This window comes from Lepus europaeus, chromosome 12 (assembly GCF_033115175.1).
Source record: "Lepus europaeus isolate LE1 chromosome 12, mLepTim1.pri, whole genome shotgun sequence".
NCBI classification, from domain to species: Eukaryota; Metazoa; Chordata; class Mammalia; order Lagomorpha; family Leporidae; genus Lepus; species Lepus europaeus.
The window spans coordinates 83,557,069-83,578,380 of NC_084838.1; the positions used below are offsets into that span (position 1 = coordinate 83,557,069).

General features: G+C 43.3%; 1 protein-coding gene across 1 annotated transcript in view; it reads left to right on the forward strand.

The window, feature by feature from the left end:
• The first annotated feature begins 7,687 nt into the window (after positions 1 to 7,687).
• Positions 7,688 to 21,312, forward strand: part of GCNT1 (glucosaminyl (N-acetyl) transferase 1) — a 52,506-nt gene continuing 38,881 nt past the window's right edge. Inside the window, exon 1 of the mRNA XM_062207087.1 lies at positions 7,688 to 7,757. The gene's annotated coding sequence lies outside the window, so the exon portion shown is untranslated. The remainder of the gene's footprint in view (positions 7,758 to 21,312) is intronic.

Below are 21,312 nucleotides of genomic sequence, written 5' to 3' on the forward strand. Positions count from 1 at the left end.
CTCCCCAATTGGCCACAACGGTCGGAGCTGAGCCAATCTGAAGCCAGGAGCCAGGAGCTTCTTCCGGGTCTCCCACACGGGTGCAGGGGCCCAAGGACTTGGGCCATCCTCCATTGTTTTCCCAGGCCATAGCAGAGTGCTGGATCGGAAGTGGAGCAGCCGGGACTAGAACCGGTGCCCATATGGGATGCCAGCGCTTCAGGCCAGGGCGTTAATCCATTGCACCACAGTGCCGGCCCCTATAATTTGCTATCTTTTAAAGATTTATTTATTTGAAACATAGAATGATGGAGGCAGAGAGAGACAGAGACAGAGATCTTCCATCTTTTGATTCAGTCCCCAAATGGGCGCGATAGCTAGGGCTGCATCAGGCTGACGCCAGGAGCAAGAAACTCCACTCAGGTCTCTGACTTAGGCAACAAGGGTCCCAGTATTTGGGCCATCACCTACTGCTTCTCAGGTGTATTGGCAGAAAGATGGATTGGAAGCAGACTCAAATTGGTACTCATATGGGATGCCAGCATCTCAAGTGGTAGCTTAATCAGCCACACCAGGACACCAGCCCCAATCTTTCCCCTTTTGCCTTTTCAAGCCTCCATCACCTGTTTCAGCAATTTCTTAAATTCTCTGTAAAAATACTATTGCTATTTCTATTTTTATTTTTAAAATTCATTTATTTTTATTTTATTTGAAAGTCAGAGAAAGAGAGAGAGAAAGAGAAACTAACAGAAATCTCCCATCCACTGATTTACTCCTGAAGTGCCCACAACAGTCTGAGCTGAACCGGGAGCCAGCAACTCCATGCAGGTCTTCCTGTGGGTGGCAAGGACCCTACAGATACCGGAATGCTTCCCAGGTGTGCATTAGCAAGAAGCTGGAAAGGCCAGCATTGTGGTGCAGCAGGTTAGGTGCTGCTTGTGATGCCTGAATCCCATATTAGAGTGCTGGTTGAGTCCTGGCTACTCCGCTTCCAACCCAGTTCCATTCTAACACACCCGAGAAAGCAACAGAGGATGACCCACATGTCTGGGGCCCCTGCAACCAACTTGGAAGAATCAGAGGAAGTTCCAGGCTATTGTCTTCAGCCCTGGCCTAACCCTGGCCATTGCAGCTAGTGAGTGAACCAGAAGATGGAAGATATGTTTCTCTCTCTCTCTCTCTGTCCCTGTCACAGGAAGCTAAAATCATAGTGAACCAAGCCAGGACTCGAACCCAGGCACTCTGATATGGGAGGCAGATATCCCAAGTGACATATTAATCACTATGCCAAACACTTCCCCTATTTCTGGCTTTTGACTGGGCCCCAAATCATACCCATTGCCAAGAAATCCAGACATACCTTTCTGAACTACTTATATTGATTTATGGGTGTATGTCATTGCAGTAACTAAAAATAAGTGGATTATGCTTATAGCACATGGGCAGTATCAAAGTAATAAACAAGACATATGCTAAACGATAATTTACAAGTCCAGTGTTCGGATTTTGAAATTAATTTTCCCATCACATCAATATTATCCATTAAAGTTAAGTGGTCAGGTTCATCAATGTTCATAATGTAAATAAAATATAATGTTGTACTTTCTATTAGGGAACAGAAATAGCCATGCTTCTGCAGCCTATAAGTGAACTTTAAAAAGTTGATGGAAAATGGAACTAGAACATAAGTTTTGATGCACAAAATTTTTGAAAGCCATGCATATGAATCTATTAAAAGTTCCCACCTCTTATACCAGTAACAAATTTTAACCATCCTTCGAGAAATCAAACAGTATGTTCTTGTATGTGTACCAGGTATTGAGGCTTGAAAACAAACTTGAGAGTTGCTACCACTTCTGAAAAGCCAAGGAGGAGGAGCATCATGAAGAGCAGGTGTACAGCTGGGCCCCAGGGAGCACAATGTCCAGTGCTCGGGCTGAGTGGAAAAAGTCACAGTGACTGAGAGTCCCAGTGGTCATGGTCTGTTCCACCAGGAGGACCTCGTGTTGTAAGGCGAGGAGGGAGCTGAGGTGCTAGAGAGAAGTGGAGGCCAGAATTATTGCAAAAACTTTGCCAGGTCTTGTCATACTCTAACCACATTTAGAATGATTAAGGCCAAGTATACCTGCAGCTGTCATGAGCTACAATGGAATGGACAAGATCTGGGCCATTGTGGCCCAGCTGCCTGTCTAGGAGCAGGTGAATCTGAGAAAGAAGACAGTGGGTGTCTCTTAGTAATGCCAAGACCCATTAACTCCAAACAAAACTGAAGGGAAAGAGGCTTGGACTGGAAAGGAAAGAAGGTGTGGCCCTCTCTGTTGGTATCATCATCACTTCTTGCATCTGTATCTCCCAAAAGAGTAACAAACAGGGCATACTCCCCACCCTAAGTGCTTCTTGGGTGGAGGTGGCAAAGGAAATTAAGGGCTTCCATGACTTCTGAGCTGGGCAAGTGACAAATCTTGAGTCTCACAAGGAATTGAGATGCCAGAATGAAAAGAAGTAATTTTGACACTTACGAAAGCAAGTACAGAGGTTTCTTTGAAGAAAGCAGGTCTGTTGGTGGGAGAATCTTCATACTACCTTGTGAAGAAAGGTTGACAGAGTTGGGAGTTTTAATTTTGGAGGAGAGGATATTTAATCAGCATATTCATCCAAAGATATTTGAAGGGCTCTTAAGTTGAAAGGGAGGAAAACTAGTGGGTGGAAGTGACAAAGCCACACAAAGTGGCTTCAGAAAAAGAACTCTGTGGGGCCAGGGCTGTGGTGCAGTGGGTTAAAGACCTGGCCTGAAGTGCCGGTGTCCCATATGGGTGCCAGCCCTAGTCCTGGCGGCTCCTCTTCCAATCCAGCTCTCTGCTGTGGTCTGGGAAAGCAGTAGAAAACAGTTCAAGTCCTTGGGCCCCTGCACCCAAGTGGGAGACCCAAAAGAGGGTCCTGACTTCGGATTGGCTCAGCTCCGGCCATTGCAGCCATTTGGGAAGTTCTGATGGAAGACCTCTCTCTCTGTCTATACCTCTCTCTGCAACTCTGCCTTTTCAATAAATAAAGATAAATCTTTAAAAAAAAGTAGAACTTTGCATCATAGTTGGTCTAAGATGAATGGCTTGTCCCCATTATTATAATGGATGGTTGGCCCCTCCCTAGACTATGAAAGGGTATTTCAACAACTTTGTGGGTGAAAAATGGAATTAAATTGTGCAAAACATTTTGAAATCTGTATTAGTCAGTTCCTTGCTACAACAAAATACCAAAGACAAACTACTTATGAAGGAAGGAGGGTTTTTAGAGGTTCACAGTCCAAGATCTGGTGGCCCCATTGGTTTGGCATCTGGTGATGGCACTGTTGCTAGCAGAGTCCCAAGGTAACACTGACCATCATGTGGCAAGATGGAGTGTGCATCCCTCCAATAAAGCCACCATGATTCGATCACGGGGTCCTACCTTCACAACCAAATCCCATTTAATCACTTCCCAAAGCCCTACCTTTAAACACCATAACTGGATTAAGTTTCGCCCTCTTAGTACCATTAATACAAAACTTTGGGAATTAAACCTTTAACACATGGGCCTTTGGGGACACACAACCTGATATGCAAACCATAACAAGATTTATGTATAGAGTTTTCATAATACAAGTTTTCCATGAACTTTTGCCCATTAACTTCATATTACAGAGGACATGGTGGTTGGGGGCGGGGAGCAGTGCTATGGCATAGCGGGTTAAGCCACTGCCTCAGACACAGGCATCCCATTTGTGCACTTGTTTGAGTCAGGCTGCTTCACTTCCGATCTAACTCCCTGCCAATGCACCTAGGAAGGCAGCAGAAGACGGTCCTGCACCCACATGGGAGACCCAGATGGAGCTCCTAGCTCCTGGCTTCAGCCTGGTCCAGCCCTGGCCATTGAGGCCATTTGGGGAGTGAACCATCAAATGGAAAATCTCTCTGTCTCTCTGTCTGTCTCTGTAACTCTGACTTTCAAATAAATAAATGAATCTTTTAAATAGAGGGAGAGAGAGGACAAAGTTCTCAGGTAAATTATGGAAGACTTGTAAGGTTTCTTCTAAACCTGAAATTTTCTACTTTTGGTTCAAGCAGGAATCCTTTAAAAATCTCTAACTGCTGACTCAATCTCCACCTATTTCCTTCAGAGGTAGCTTATTTCATAGGATGTTGTGACTATGATGTATTTTTTTTTTTTTTTTTTTTTACAGGCAGAGTTAGTGAAAGAGAGAGAGAGAGACAGAGGGAAAGGTCTTCCTTCCACTGGTTCACGCCCCAAATGGCTGCTATGGCCGGCGCGCCGCACCAATCCAAAGCCAGGAGCCAGGTGCTTATCCTGGTCTCCCATAGGGTGCAGGGCCCAAGGACCTGGGCCATCCTCCACTGCACTCCCAGGCCACAGCAGAGAGCTGGACTGGAAGAGGGGCAACCAGGACAGAATCCGGCGCCCCAATCGGGACTAGAACCTGGAGTACTGGCGCCACAGGCAAAGGATTAGCCTAGTGAGCCGTGGCGCCGGCCGACTATGATGTATTTTAAATAGCATTCATGTTGTCCAACAACTTTGTTTTATAGGTGAGGACACTGGTACCCAGAGAATTTGCTTCTTGCCACCTGACACCAAAGCCAGTGCAACATTGGCTGATTTTCGTGAAGTTTGTACTTCAAGGCTAGTTGAAAGTTGAAGGATTTTAGGTCCAAATTTGCTATAAGTCCCAACAGTGTTAGAGCAGGACTAAAATGTAGAGATAACCTTTTCTGCTCCCCAGCAGCTCCGTTTGACAAACATCAGAAACTAAAGTCTAGAAAGACGTAACTTAAACCCGAGTTCTCCTTTTACTCCAAGGTTAAAGATGAACAGCACACAGCTCTTCATGCTATTTTTCCCAGGTCAAGAGATCTTTGTAGATGAGCCAATTTTCTCTCTTTTTCTAATCAAAGATGTGGTTTATTGGTAATATATAAATGAGCAAGCTGAAAACTTGATAAGTGGTGCTTGGATTTTGCTTTCCAGACTAAATGTTTAAAAACAGCATCAGTGGGATTTTCCTGCCTGTATAAAGTTGCATGGTAGCTAATGTTTATGGAAGATACACTCTATGTCAGATACCATTCTACTGCTTTAAGTATGCTATTTAATGACTGTTTTCAGCAAATTTATTTGACAAATACTTACAAATCTCAGTGCCCAGCTACATTAAGTCTTTTCTGAAATAGGGTTGAATATAATAAATAACATTTTATTCTGAGTGGCATACAAAGATGATTAAGACAGTCCTTCCCTTCAGGGAACTTGCAATGCAACAGAGGGACACAGGCATATTTTAAAAAATAAAATTAGGGCATTAATGCTTTATAGAAGCCATAACGGAAATATGTGCAGGGTATATTGGGAAATAAAGTAAGGAGTGGCAAATTCCGCCTGAGCAGAGAGTCAGGAAACACTTCAGAGAGGGGATAAAGCTTAAGAGGTGTCCTTTGAACAAACTGCTGCATTTCTGTCTTAAAAAGAAAAAAAGGCCAGACCCAAAATGGGTTTGACCTAAGCCCAAAGGAAAAACAGGTCAAGTGAGAAGGTGGAGACATTTATTTTAGTGAAGAGAAATGACAGGCTTAGCGTCAAACATCCAGTTACTAAAATCTATCAAGTCAATTTCATAATGCACTGTGAAGGTTTATGCCACACATTTGCCTTTATAAATAATGGCTTTACTTAAGGAATTTAGAATATTTATTTTTTTTCAGTTAATAAATACAGTCATGCCGATTAAGAGACATGGAAAAAAATTGCTATTACATTTCTCATAGTTCAGACTGAAATGCAAATTGAGTCTATTTTACAGAAGATATTTTGAGTTCACACTTTTGTTTTCATGATAAAAATATACACCACAGATTAAAAACAGCTCATGTATTTCCCCTGTTCTAGGCCTTGCACACAATGCATTAGAAGACAGCTACTTTCCTACATAAAAGCCAAAGCAGGATGTTCCAGAATCTCCTTGGGGAAGCCACTACTGACTTCCCCCAAGGATGCATCAGCACCTAAGCCACAGTCACCACAGGTGGCCTGGGTGGCAGTGCCTTACACACTAATAGTCCCCAGCATCCTGGAGGCAGGGTGGGGGTAGGGGATCGAGTACCCAGGGAAATCCTCCCAGAATTCCAAAGCACAGAAGACAAAATGCCAGGACCTACACGAGGTTAACTGTGGTTTGTGTGGCGTGACTCATTTTATGCTTCATTTGCAGGATGGCCACCCTCTGCTTACCTTTGCGTGGAGAAGTCTTAGCAGGCAGTCCCAAAGGTGAGGGTTTTCCACCAGATCCGGTCGGCCCTGCCCTCTGCATCAGCCGTCTCCCATGAAAAATGACGGCTGTCTGTTCAGGGGACGGACACTGGGGCTGGCGTTTGGCCTGGAAGTCACCACCGGGGATGAGCACATTCCATGTCACAGTGCCCGGCTCTGTGTTCTGACTCGGCTCTCCGTTCCAGCTTCCTGATAATGCACACCCAGGCAGGCAGCTGCGGATGGCTCAGGCACCTGAGTCCCTGGCACCCATGGGAGAGGCCTGGATTGCGCCAGGCTCCTAGGTTCAGCCTGGCCAAGGTATGGCTACTGCAGGCATTTGGGGATGAACCAGCAGATGGATGGTCTCTTGCTTGTGTGTATATATATGTATGTATATGTATATGTTACACAAATAAAATAAATTCTAAAACTTTTAAAAGTATTCTCATAGTTAAGCTTTTGAAAAAAAGGGGATGAGGGGCACCAGGCCAGTCCACCTATTCACCAGGGTCTCAACTTCACCCTTGGGTCCCAGAGGGGCACGGTGTGTGGGCAAGTCAGCGTGAACGCACATCCTGCCTCCTGAGTGTGTTCAAAGAGTAAACAATGTGAAGATAAGACCCTGGTCTGCTTTCCAGGAGCCAAGGAATCGAATGGAAGAACTCAAACACAGCATTCCTCCTACTCCAAAGAAGACCCTGTCAGTTTTCATCACTGACACAAAACCATGAGACTGGATAATTCCACAGTTTCGTTTGATGAGATTATACACACATGAAAGACATCAGTCTTCAGAGACAAAATTTAGAAAGCGAAGTCCATTAAAAAAAAAAACAAAACTACATGAACATCTCCGAATTTCACAGGCTAAAAAGAACCTTGGCATTTGAACATTGTTTTGTTGTAAAACAAACATTTTCATATTTTCAATCAGAAAAGGCAGTCATAGGCGCGTTTCCTGCCTCACAGGAGGGAAGCACAAAATTTGTAAAAAGACCGCACTTTCGCGGGTGGGAGGGAAGTTATGGGGGGGGGGAAGCCATTGTAATCCATAAGCTGTACTTTGGAAATTTATATTCATTAAATAAAAGTTAAAAAAAAAAAAGACCGCACTTTCACGCTTAGCCTTTTCTTAGGAGGAATAAGAGCCAGAACGCACCTGAGGACCGGACAGGAGCACTTGAACTCCGGCTTTCCTCAGCCCACGGTGATACCCAGAGGGCGCCCTGAGCGCAGCGCGGGAGCCGAGCGCCCCCAACCCCGGGGCAGCGCAGGTGGGCGAGGCGGGAAGGAGGGGGCGGGGCCGAGGGAGGCGGGGTCTGCGGGGCGGGCCCGGGGCGTGGCACCGGGTGGGAGGTTTGGCGGCGCAGGGGCCGAGCGCCCGCGGCGCAGCGCTGGGAGGGTGCGCGGCCGGCGAGGAGCGGCCCTGCGCGCCGGGAAGCGCACCTCCATCGTCCGCCGCGGCCAAACCCTCTCTCCAGGTAAGCAGGCCCCCCCAGCGGCTCCCCTGCGTGGTCGCCCGGCGTGGGGAGAGGTCTGGGAGCCAGGTCTCAGCCAGGGCCGCCTTGCCCAGGGCGGGATGGGCTCGCCTGGGAAGAGGAAGCGGAGCCGGGGCGGGAGAAAGCGGATGGGCGGTCGGAGCGCGTCCGGGGCTGGGGATGGAGCGGCGCGTCCTGCCTCAACTCTCCTTTCCCGTTCTCCGGGGGGTGAGGTAGTGTCACCTGGAAGCCAGTTTCTGGGCTCTTGGCGGCCGTTGCGCGCAGCGAGCGGGCGCTTAGAAGTCGGAAGGGTTGGCTTCGGGAGTGGATAGGTAGGAAGCGCTTGCGTGCCAGGGCGTTTAACTTCATTGAAGTTCATTCAGCCCTAACCACAGCCTTGCAAAGAGGCATTATTATCTCCATTTTACTGTTAAAAAGGCTGGCGCTGGGATACTAAATGGCTGGCCTTGGGGCAAACAGTTAGAAAAGCAGACGCTGGTCTGGGGGCGCCAAAGCCCTCTCCGTCCCTGCCGCCTTGCCCCCTCACACGAGCCTGGGACACTCGCGTTCTGCAAAGTCAGTCACGAAAACCGGAGATTTCTACTTAAAGGCGTTCTTCAGCCCTCTTTGGTTTCTTCCTCCAGTGCCTGATCTAAGTCGGATTCTTCCAGTTTTTTTGTTACTTGCTTTGTGAGGTGGAAGCAGCTCCTGCCCACAGCTTCGTTTTTCCCCTGCTTGCACCGTAAGGCCCCCGCCGGCCACACTGGTCCCAACTTTCCATCTTCCATGTGGACCAGGGCACCTGTAGGTTGGGCCTTAGGAATTGCGCAGGTAGAGATGAGTTATGTAGTCAACTGGGATCCTGCACGCTCCAGGCCTTGGGGCCTTGTTATCTCTTCTCTGGAGAAAGTCATTCTTCCCACAGATATTGGGACCAGAGGCAAACTGGGCTTAGAGAAAACAGTGCTGCTGACTATGCCTGGTCTCTTGCTCTGACATTGTGCCTCCCCTTCAGAGCTGTTCTTCAGGTTTGTTTCATAGAGGGGGAGAGGGAGGGACTAATGGTATTTAAAGATCAGTGTGAATTACCTGCTAGGAGCTTAGGCTGTTCCAGGCAGGCCCTCTGGCTGGAGGATTTGGTAACAGATTTCAGGTCTGGCAGGAAGGAAAACTCTACCTTGTTTTTTTCTTAATATTTTTTTATAGACCTTCCAATTGATAGTTTTTGGAAACTTTGGTTTCTCAGAAATGGCTAAGTCCTTTATTTTTAAATACTGTATGTCATACTGTGAATTTATGTTTTAAAAGCATTCTATTGATAGATAAATGAAAGGTTTTTTTCTTTTTCCATTTCATGGTCAGGGTTTGTCACCTTCTCTACACTTCCTTCAACTTGACCTTGAAAAGGACGTGTTCAGCTTCAGCCCCAAATGTGTGCTGGAGTCCGTCCTTTGTTAACTGTGGTTCATCGTGAACCCTAGCATGAGTTTAATTCATAAATTGCTACTTTTTCGCTTCTAACTTATTTGCTTTACACTAAAAAAAAAAAAAAAAAAAAAAAAAAAGTTCCTCTAAGACTAGGATGGCAAAATCGGCTATAAACTGAGACAGAACAGGTAATGCACAAGAGTGTTGGGTTGGGTCAGGTAAGATCAGAGGACCTGCTGAATCTGGGGTGGGTATCTGCCAGTCCTGCCTAGGAAGTCCAGGAATTGGAGTCCAATATGGTCACATCTACTTTTGATTTTTTTCCCCAAGGGAAGCTGAAAATTCTTTACATTTTAAAAAATTTATGATTAATTCTCAAGTGAATGGAAAATTCTGAACTATAATGTAGATAGTATATGTTTTTCTTGAAATGAGGTAGTAGGCAATAGAAGTGAATGCTATTGGAAATGATCTCTTCTGATTGTCAAATTCCTTTCATTCTTATTATTATGTGTTTGTGAGGCAGAACAATCATCTGTCTGCTGATTGACTTCCCAAACCCCTGAAATATCTGGGGCTGGGCTGGGCTGGACTGGACCGAAGCTAGGAGCCAGGAACTCAGTCCAGGCCTTCCAACAGTGGCAGGCGCTCAGTCACTTGAGCTGCCTCCCAGGTCCACTTTAACCGGAAGCTGGAGTAAGCAGTCAGAGCTGGGCCTTGAACCCACGTACTCTGAGGTGGGACACTGGGTCCTAATCAGCATCTCGGGGGTTAAGCCAAATGCATCCCCTCTCCCCTGGTTGTTACTGTTTTCAATATTTATTCATATGAGAAATGTATTCCTAGTTCCAGGTCAAGATGTCAGGAGCCTAACCCCCACAGCAAAAAGGGAGTTCCCTAATGACTGCGTGTTTGTGTTTCGTGTGGCACGGTCAGTATTCTTGACTTTGACATGGGAGGTAGGACTTACTGTTATCTAGCTTCCCCGTTGCTTATCTGCAGCAATGTAAAATTAGACCAGTGTTTCTCAACTTGGGCACTTTTGACATTTTTGGCCAGGTCGCTATTTTGTGACTGGAGATTGTCCTATGTAGTTCGGGAACTTTAACAGCATCCCTGTGTCCTCTACCCACCAGGTCCGATAGCACCTTACCTCCAGTTATACCAACCCAAATATCTGCAGACATTGCCAAATGTTTCCTGAGGAACAAAGCCATCGGGGTGAGGAAAACAAAGGGCCAATATTTAGCATGCTCTAGTCATTCATGAACTAAACAACAGACTAAACACAATTAACTTTAACTTTTAGTGTCTGGAGGCTATTTGTACATTTAAACATCCAACATTTAAAAACATTTTTATCATAGTGATAAACCGTGTTCGTCATAAATGCCCAGTGTGTTCTGCCAGGTTTTATCTCCAAATAAATGTCAAGTGTTCAACGCATTTGTTAATTATCTTGAAGTTGAAAAGTCCCTGTACAAGCATGGATACAGCCTGTGCGGCCACAGGTGGCCACCCTGGGGAGGGAGAGAATGGAGGTAAGCAAGTAGTGCCAAGACCTTTGCAGTCACTCAGGAAGGGTGTAATGACACTGGATCACATTAACGGCAGAGAGACTAAGATTGAGTGTCATTGAGTTCGTACTTAAAATCAGAAAGAAAGTGGTGATTATTTGGATATGGTTCTTAGAGCAGGAGTAACCAGGATGATTGAGAAGTTTCTGGCATGAACAACTGAGTGGGATGGGATGGTGAAACCAGTTTTGGAGGAGGAGCAGGTGAGCATGAGGTGGGGGAGGTGGCTAATTCTCTTTGGGATGTTTTGCTTAGGAGATGTTCAAGTGGAGAAGAGGCATAGGCCTGCGGAACTCATGAAAGAAATCTCGGGTGGAAATAAATGTTTGAGAGATATTGCATGTAAATAATCATTGCCTGTAGAAAAGTAGAAAAGTCATCCAAAGGGAGTTGCAGAATGAGAAAAGCGGCTGGCCCCACAGTGTTTCTTCACAGTTTTGTTAGAGATGGAGAAGCCAGCGAGGACTACTGAGAAGCCAATATATATGCAGGGCAGGGGAGAATGTGGAGTTTCTGTTTTTTTCGAACTGCAATAGGAGAAACTTGAACATACTCTAATGCTGCTGGAATAGAGCATAGAGTAGAGATGGGGAGGCTACAGATGTGGAGGAGAGAAATAGATGACAGGACCAGTTTTCCAAGATGAGAGCACAGGAGGTAGATTGGGTCTTTGTTGGAAGGAGAGAGGGAGGGAGAGAGAGAGAGAGAGAGAGAGAGGGAGAGAATGGATAAAGATGTCTTAGATTTGGCGATCAGCACTGCAAGGACTTCTTTCTCTGAAGGAGGAGGCAAACCCGTGGACTGAGTTTGCTCTGTTTGTGTGAAGTCAGATATTTCTTAAGCCAGTGCTTAATGAGCATCTTCTAGTGCCAGGTGTCATGATAGTGTCTGTGGAAATTATTACGAATGTTGACTACCATTAAGTTTGGGTCTCTGTATTTGAAATAGCTTCCCACCACATTATCTCTGAGTTGCTTCCTGCCTTTGACCTTGTGGATGGCTAACCGCAGTAATACCAGCAGAGAGTTTTGTCTTCTCGTGGACATCAAAGCCGCTAGGCATGAGGCTCTTGGAAGGAAAGGGACTTTTCAAGTCTCCTCCTCACCATACAGACAGGTATATGTCCAGGGTCAGGCATCGTCACATTGGCTGTACATTAGGAACACTTGTGGAGTTTGTAGATGGTCCTGACCAATTCCATCAACTGTTTGGCAGGGGACCCAGTTGTTGGTATTTCTTTTTTCTTTATTTTTTATCTTTTATTTAATGAACACAAATTTCATATGTATAGCTTTTAGGAATTTGGTGTTTTTTTCCCCCCACATATTTCTTCTAAAGCTCCCCAGTGCTTCCAGTGTACAGCCAAGGGATGGGGAGGCCGGCCGTGTACAGTTAAAGCCACTCTGCTTATTGATCTCCAACCCCTGTTCCCTGCACTAAATTGTTCTTTTTCCTTATGTGGGACAGAAAACGAGGTTGGGACTGTTGTGAGTAAGTTGTGTTGGCCTGCAAAAGAGGATGCAAATGACAGTCCTTCGGAGGCGTGGAAGGAAAATATCAGGACTTCATAGAACCCTGGTAGCATTTAAGAAAGATACTGAGTTGTTTTAATATGTAAGGTCTGGATCACCGGTGCTCCTCTATTAGTTTCACTTCCTGTGTGGTGACTGTGGTTTCCTAAGGTGGAGAAGGAGGCAGGAATTCCTTGCCCAGGTTGGGTTCTGCTCACCTGGCTGTGAAGCATATTGTGCGATGTTGCAAATTATGAGTTGGGAGATGTCACTGAGTTGTATAACTTTATAAACATGAAGGCTTTAAGTTAGAGTCTCTCTGAACCCTGAGATTTATCTCTGAGTGGGTTACAGGTGTACTAAGATACTGCTTCTTCCTCAGCTCTCTCCCTTCAGCCAAGCAAGCTGAAATTCAACTGTTAACTTTCTGGATGGATGTCAAAGCTCTAGGAAGAATCAGTGCTTTTAGATTGTGGAAGATTTTTTAACTCTCTAAGGCTCCTTAGATTTTTTAACTCTCTAAGCAAGACCATCCATTGTACCCGTAGGATATCACTGGTTCTCTTGTTGCCACATATCTAACAGTGTTTGAGCTTACAGATCTACATCTTTCTGTAGCAAAAACACAGGATTTCGAATTAACTGCTTGTTTCCAATTTTATCAGTAGTCACAGATACTTTGAGAAGGAGGAAAAATCCAAGGTTAATGTGAATGATGAAAAGGGAGAATGATTACTTTTCAAAGGGAATTTCTGCTACTGAGAGAATAATGGCTATTTGGACATTTTTTAAAATTGTAGTTTGAGTGTGTTCCAAAAAATATCAAACATTTGCAACTTATCAAAACTCTCAGAAAAAAAAAAAAAGACTTGATAAAAGAATTGTCTAACTCCAGTACTTTTAAAATCTTTCAAGTGAGGAGTACCAGTGAGTTTTGAATCCATTTCTTGAATTTTGTCACATCTACTAATTTGATTAGTCTTTACAATTTATTGAAATATAGCAGCTGAATTTTACCAAACACATTTGCATGATTGGTGGGCAGACTGAAAACTAAGTATGAAGATTTAGTTAGCAGAGCCAAGAGTATACTGCTATATTTATTTAAACTATATGCTTTATTTAATCTTTCTGCCATCTTTTTATATTATAATATACACAATATGTTATTATAATAATACATACATATCATTTAAAAATAAATATCTTAAGGACACTTAAGGTTTTTTACTCCTAGGGTATATACTCAACAATTTTAGAAGTTTATAATGTAATAACTTTGAGCCAAAGTCATGTGTGTGATGATTAACTCTAAGTCATAGGTAATTAATTATATATAACATTAAGTAAGTATATTTATATTTATGTATACATATATACAGTGTATGTATATATAAATAGATGGAAATATATAATGCAGATTTGTAAATATATGTATTTTCATATGTAAATGTATTTTTTTAGAGGTCAGAAGGTTTTTAATTGAATTGTAACAGAATCAGTAGAGCTGGGGACTGGTTTTAATAGGTTGTGGTTGTTATAATACTGTATCCAGATGTTATAAGCAGAAAATGGTATATACGACTATGCATATGGCATGGGGAATCATCTCAGTTAACTAGTTACAGAATTAAGAGATAGCACTACATAACTTGTAGCAACCTGATTAAAAGGAATGTGATTCTTCAGACATTGCTGGAGGGAATGTAAAGTGGAACAGCAACTTTGGAAAAGTTGGCAATTTCCTAACGTGTTAAACATTAAATTACCATGTGACTCCGCAGTTCAACCCCTAGGTTTCTGTTTGGGAAAAATGAAAACATATGTCCATATAAAGGCTATTACAGGAAGGTTCTTAGTGGCTAAAAAGTGGAAACTCAATGTCGATGAATGTATGAACAAAATGTGGTATATCCATATGATGGAGTACTATTTGGCAATTAAAAGGGAAGAAGTACAGCATGTTTAAACTTCAAAAGCATTAAACACACATGGCTGGCACTGGTTCAGGGGTTAAAGCCCTGGCCAGAAGTGCTGGCATCCCTTATGGGTGCTGGTTCTAGTCATGGCTGCTCTGTTTCTGATCCAGCTCCCTACTGATGTGCCTGCGAAAGCAGTGGAGGATGGCCCAATCCCTTGGGCCCCTGCACCCATGTGGGAAACCCAGAAGAAGCTCCTGTCTCCTGACTGCAGATTGGCTCAGCTCTGGGTGGTTGTGGCCATTTGGAGAGTGAACCAGCAGATGGAAGATCTATATCTGTCTCTCTCTCTCTCTCTCTCTCTCTCTAACTCTTTCAAATAAATAAAATAAATTAAAAAAAGAAAACAACATAGTGAAGGAAACCAAACACAAAGGCCCATATAGCATATAGCATGGATTCTTTTTACGTGAAATATTTAGAAAAGGACATTTTTAGAATCATAAGGTAAAGAGTGGTTGCCTATAGCTGGGGGCAGCATGAGGTTTGGGGGCTGATCCATCAGCCCTGATTCTAAATTAGATTGTAGCCATGGTTCCTAACTCTGTAAATATGTAAAAACCATTGACTTGTGATAGCAATAAAAAAAATTTAGCAAGGTGGAAGAAAGATGAGCTTATACTGTATTTGCTTTATAGGAGGTTGTGTATGTAAAATACATATAAATTACATATATGTACATTTATATGTATAGATGACATATATGTAAAGGACTTGTGGCACCTATCCCCTCCTCCTGTTCTTCCTTTCCCCTCCCCACCCCATGTCCTCCCTTTTGTGGAGCTCCTAGGTGCCAAACAGACCTTTCCTGTCTCCTTGCAATGCAAATAGCTAAGCGGATAAGGGACACAGAGCATCTTGTGAAACAGATAAGGGGGAAGTCCCCTGAGGTTTCAAAGAGACACCCACTTTCCTCAGGCGCCTTCTACAACCCCCCTCCCTCAAGTGGCAAATTCCCTAACCTGATAAAACCTGAGTCCCAGATCTACCCTGCACGTAGTCTCTTTGCAAGAACAGACTGCCACCAGCCTCTTTGCTTCCAGTAAAGCAACCTGTCTCTGTTGAGGTCGGTCTCCATCTCCTTTTTCTGTCTCTCCTTTCTAGGGGTACGAAAGGCCAGAACCTTGAGCTATTCCAGACCTAACAATATATACATAAGTATTTGTAAATATATACAATGCATACTTGTAAATATATATTTCAAATATAAATTATACTTTTTAAAAAATAATAAGACAATTTGAAAACTTGCTGATAAACATTTTTTTTTAGAGCAAATGATTTTGGATTTTTAAAAAAAGTTTATTTATTTGAAAGGCAGAGTTACAGAGAGGCGGGGGGGAGGGGTCCATCCACTGGTTCACTTTCCAAATGGCTGGAACAGCCTAGAGCTGAGCTGATCCAAAGCCAGGAGTCAGGAGCTTCTTCCAGGTCTCCCATGCATGTGCAGGTGGCCAAGGACTTGGGCCTTTTTCTGCTGCTTTCCCAGGCCATAGCAGAGAGCTGGATCAGAAGAGGAGCAGCTGGAATTCAAACCGGCTGCTACCCCACAGCGCTGGCCCCCCTTCAAGATACCTCTTCCTCATGACATAATACCTGTACTTCACTCGGTGGAAGATAAGACTACTATTAGACCAAAAATAAGAGCTCAGATTCTGAAGAGTGCTGAATACAGTATAAACGTGTCTTTATTTCTCTCAAAAAGTAAATTTTGTCATTCTACAATGTATACATGTATGAAAACATCAGCTGGGAGCCTGTAAATGTACACATTATTATTTGTTTATTAAACATTGAAAAAAGCTTCTTTTAAACAAGCCAGTTTAAACATGAAACATTTAGAAATCTTGTGGTCAGTGCCCTACTGCTGGGCAAGTCATGCTTTAAGTAATTTAAACATTGGCAATGTCGTTTCTTCCTCTTTCCTGCCCTGCACTCTGGGTGCTGTTGTCCTCCAAGCTGGTGGTGTGAACTGACCTAAACCAGTTTGATCCTGGTGAGCAGGGATTGACCAGGGCTGCAGTTCTCTGGGCAGGTGCACTAGAAGTGAAGGTGAAGATTAAAAGCCAAGTCTCCGACCAGTTGTGCTCCACGGAGGGGCTCTGACTGTAGCTCCCATGAGAGTTCACTAGGGAACACACACACACAACATTCCAGCAGCAGGACTCTGCTGATCGCTGAGTCAGGTAAGCAGTGATTTTCTGCAGCTGGACACAGGAATGCACCTAGGCCCGAGGGCATCGTTCTGGGTGTGTGGTTTGCCTGGCTTGTTTATCCTTTTGACGCAAAGGGGGGCTTACCTCTAAAACACCCCTAACCCTTCTGCAGAAATGGCCGCACCCTTATCTCATGTTCTTTACACATTTCTCATGTCTGGTATGCTAACCATTGAATTCACCAAGGAGGATCCATTTCTAATACCCTAGTGCTAACTGACAAATCCTCTGGTTTGCCAGTGAAAAGCCCAAAGTACATGTACTAGCTGCTAGTAGAGTGTGGCCAGGGCCTTTAATCTCCGCATCACCCGGTATAGACGAAAACACATACACACACACACACAAATATATCTTATTGGCTATGCCAAAATATTTTTAAAGTGAATTATAGACAAGCTTACAATGTTGGTTCAATTACCTTTGTCAAAGAACCTGTGAAAATAATGAAGTGAAGCTATTAATATAGGATTTTTAAAACCATGGATAAACAGAAATGAGTGCCTTAAAGTAAACACCTTGTTTAGTATCCACATTTCTGAGCATTTTGAGGAATGTTCTCTTTGTCAAATTGGGCTACAAAGAAAGGGACCAATTTAAAAAAAAAAAAGATTTATTTATTTATTTGAAAGGCAGAGTTACACAGAGGCAGAGAAATGAGAGAGAGAGGGAATCTTTCATCCACTTGTTCACTGCCCAAATGGCTGCAATGGCCAGAGCTGAGCCAATCTGGAGTCAGGAGCCAGGAGCCTCTTATGGGTCTCCCATGTGGGTGCAGGGTTCCAAGGACTTGGACCATCCTCCACTGCCTTTCCAGGTGCATTAGCAGGGAGCTAGATTGGAAGCAGAGCAGACGACTTTACTCACTACACCAAGTGCCGGCCCCAAAAGGGACCAGTTTTTGATGGTAGTTGTGCTTTTGGAATGATGATCAAGATAGATTGATCATACTAAAAAAATTGTGTTTATAAATAGACTAAATATTAAAAATAGACTTCATTTCTTATTTGGCTAATGTGGAAATTTTTTTTAGTCTCATTTTGGAGTTGGGGTTATATAGTTCTGGATTGAAAAAGGGAATAAAAACACAGAAGCAATGTTTGATAACTGACTACAAAGAAATATCAGATTTCTCATCTGGGGTTCTGTGTTGGCCACATTCCTCACCCACCCAAAGGAGTAGACTTGAGGCCACATGGTAGAGTGTGGAAGGACATGAACAAACTAGGGCAGAGTTCCAGGCACTGATAGCTTCAGCCTTGTGTACGATCTTGACCCTTGGAAAGGCCACTTATGTTCCTGTGCCTCAGCTTTTCCCTGTGTTAAAGAGGATCATGGGAGATGACGATGGACATTTGGCACAGTGGTTGAGAGGCCACTTGGGAAGCCCGCATCCTGTATCAGAGAGCCTGGGTTCAAGTCCCAGCTTTACTCTCAAGTCCTGCTAATGCATACCCTGGGAGGTAGTGGTGAGGGCTCAAGTTCTTGAATTCTGGCCACTAACATAGGATACTTAGCTCCTGCCCCCTTATTTGTCCTGACCCTACTCTGGCTGTTGCTGGCATTTGAGGAATGAACCAGCAGATGGGAGACTTCTTTCTCTCTGTCTCTCCCACCCCTTTCAAATAAATAAAAATAAATAAATGAGGAGTGGGGAGGAACTTAGGGCTCTAGACTGTTTCCTTATGGGCTCCTAGTATGCTACTTTAATAAGTTTTCTTGGTCAAATAAGTTTGAGGAATGCTGAATGCTTTGTTCCTGTCTTAAATATTGACAGTGAGCAGTACTCTCTTAAGGGCTAAGAAGCCCAGTAGTACAGAATTTTGTCTAACTTTCCGTGTGCCTAGGTTTCTCTTTAATTATTGGAGTACAGCATCCACTCCTACCCAGAGTACCTGGTAACTCTCCCAGGGCTGGTGCTTCTGGCCAGGCTAGAAACTTTCTAAAGTTCCTTTCAGTCCTACAATGCATATATTGTTCCAAAAATAGTTTTCCAATTATATGGACAGAGCCTATAATTTCCCCCAGAAAGCTCAGCAAATAACCATTGTGTGAATTCCTTAAGAGCACGGTCTATATTATTAGTGTTTGTATTTTTTCTCTTCAGAACCTAGGAATCTTTTGTATAGTAGATGCTCTGTGTGGAATTGAATTGAGTATTGAAGGACTTCATAGTAAACTTGAGAAGTGTTTTCTCAGTTTGGATGTCAGGCTGAAAAAAAGCTGCCTTTAGTAGTGAGTTAGGGTGTGAAGAAAGGTCAGACAAGAGAAAATAAAAATAATGATAAGCTGCTAATATTTATGAAGGACACATTATGTATTAAATACAATGTAAGCACATTACAGGGTAACTCATTTTCTTCTAAAGCTTTTAAGGTGTATATGATCATTTTTCCAGTGAAATCGTTTAAAATTAATTTTTACTGTTAATACCAAAGAAGAAGCTGAAACTTGGAGGGGTTAAGGGTTTCCTGAAGTTTGAGTTGGTGAGTGATGGTGCCCAGGTTTCAGGGTCCATAAAACCATTGCTACCACTCCCTCCTACCTCTGACCTGTAAACAAGCTCAAGACAAAATATTCAGCCACCAGAAATTAGAGAAATAACAATTAAACCTTAATTATCCACTATTTTACAGTTACAATATTGTCAAAAATAGTTATATGGTTTATTCATGCAGCACATAATTAAAATAATGACATAGTAAATGTAGGGGAAATGGTGCTCAGGTATTTCTGGCCAAAGCGTAGGTGAAGTGTGGTCCATTTGGAAGGCATTCAAGAGATGTAGAAAGTTTTAAGTACTGACCTGAAAACCCCACTCCTGGAAATTCCAAGGAAATCCTTTGAAAGCCATCAGAAAACAAAGCTCTGAGTGCAGTGAGATGTTCATAGCTGATGTTTATAATGATATAATTTGGAAATACCCTTAATGACAGAAACAATGAGATTCTTTAAAGTTCTGTAGATGAATAAAGCGGAACATAAAAATGGAAACTCTTGCTGTTAATTATCTCTGAGCAAAACTGTAAGTCTGTAGTGTGCCACAGGCAAATACCGGAAGGGAATATGAAGCATGAACCCAAGAGGTGTGTGTGTGAGGCGAGATGGTAAAATGCCTTTTTGTTTTGGAGAATTGTCTTTACTGTAAGGCTTTGCAAAAACACTCACCTGGAAGCCTTGTTGGCGGCTTGGGATCTTTTTATCTCAGTTTGCAATGTTTTTTTTTTTTTTTTTTTTAATTGAAGTGAAAATTAAAAATTCAAACATTAGAAAAGTGTTGGAATAAACACCCCTCCCCCTGCAAGAAAAAAAGATACTTGCTGAATAGTCATGGGTGTGTGCATCTCACATGTTTTCTAGTGCACATTTATAATCAGATATTTGGAGCCTTTTTCATTTTTAATGGGTTTACTGAGATGCAACTCATCTCTGAATACTGTCTTCTCACAGTCCTCTTCTCATGTCATGGCATTGAGAAATATTGCATTCCTGGCTTTCGGGATAATTTCAAGTCAACAACCCAAATGTCATTTAGATGGAATAAGGCTGGTGGCTTGTGAAGCTGTGTGAAGGGCACATCCAGAGCTTGTGTCAGAGTGGTCCCTGAGGGTTGAAGAGGCCTCTGGATGTGTCTTACTTAGGGCTGAAGTCCTTGGGGAGAGTTTGTGATATTCATACCCACTGGAAGATTTGCAAGGTTCTGGGGGCTCCCTCCGAGGTTGGGAGGCTGGGCAAGGTATAATTAGAAGCTGTTAATACCTCCGTCCAGTGTTGTTCTTGGCTGAAAAGAAAGACTGTGCTCTGTTCTCTAGCTCCTCTGGGACTCAGCCCTGTATAGAGAGCCCTGCCCTCACCTCCTGCTGCTGCTAAACTGGAGCAAATGACCACATTCAAAGCAGTTAAAGTCTTGGTTTCCTTAACGGTTTCTTGTTCTTTCTTCTTCTTCTTTTTTAACAGTTTAGTTTCATCTTCTTGAAGTGCAGAGAGAGGGAGAGGGAGAGGGAGAGGGAGAGAGAGAGAGAGAGAGAGAGATCTTCTATACATACATACATACCTACACACATAGACACACATACACAGAGAGGTCTTCTATACACTGATTCACTCCCCAAATGCCCACAGCCCAGAACGCCATTGGCTCTCCTATGTGGATGGCAGGGGCTCAAGCATCAACTATCATCTGCTGTTGTTAAATAAGAACAAAAATAACCATTTACAGGATGGTTGGGAGAACTGACTATGAAAATGTGTGTAAAATGATTCAATAGTACTTGCTAATCATTAATACTTACTATTCCCTCAATTCTGAGACAACCTGGATTGTAAAAGCACAGTCCATGTGACACCATTTTTATAGAAAGTTTAAAGGAAATGCCCCAATCATGAGTGCATTTTATGTTAGTATGCAAAGTACACGTCAATTGTAAAAAATTGTCAATGTGAGAAAAAGTAAACTCTACAACTTGAGGATACATGGGAGGTCTTTAAAAAGTCCATGGAAAATGTATATTGTGAAAAAACTATGCATGAATGTAAAGATGTTTTTTGTACCAAAATAAACTTTTAATTCCATTTTCTTTTTCTTTTCTTTCTTTCTTTTTTTTTTTTTTTTTTTTTTGACAGAGTTAGTGAGAGAGAGACAGAGAGAAAGGTCTTCCTTTTCCGTTGGTTCACCCCCCAAATGACCACTATGGCCGGCGTGCTGTGCCGATCCGAAGCCAGGAGCCAGGTGCTTCCTCCCAGTCTCCCGTGCAGGTGCAGGGCCCAAGCACTTGGGCCATCCTCCACTGCCTTCCCAGGCCACAGCAGAGAGCTGGACTGGAAGAGGAGCAACCAGGACAGAATCCTGC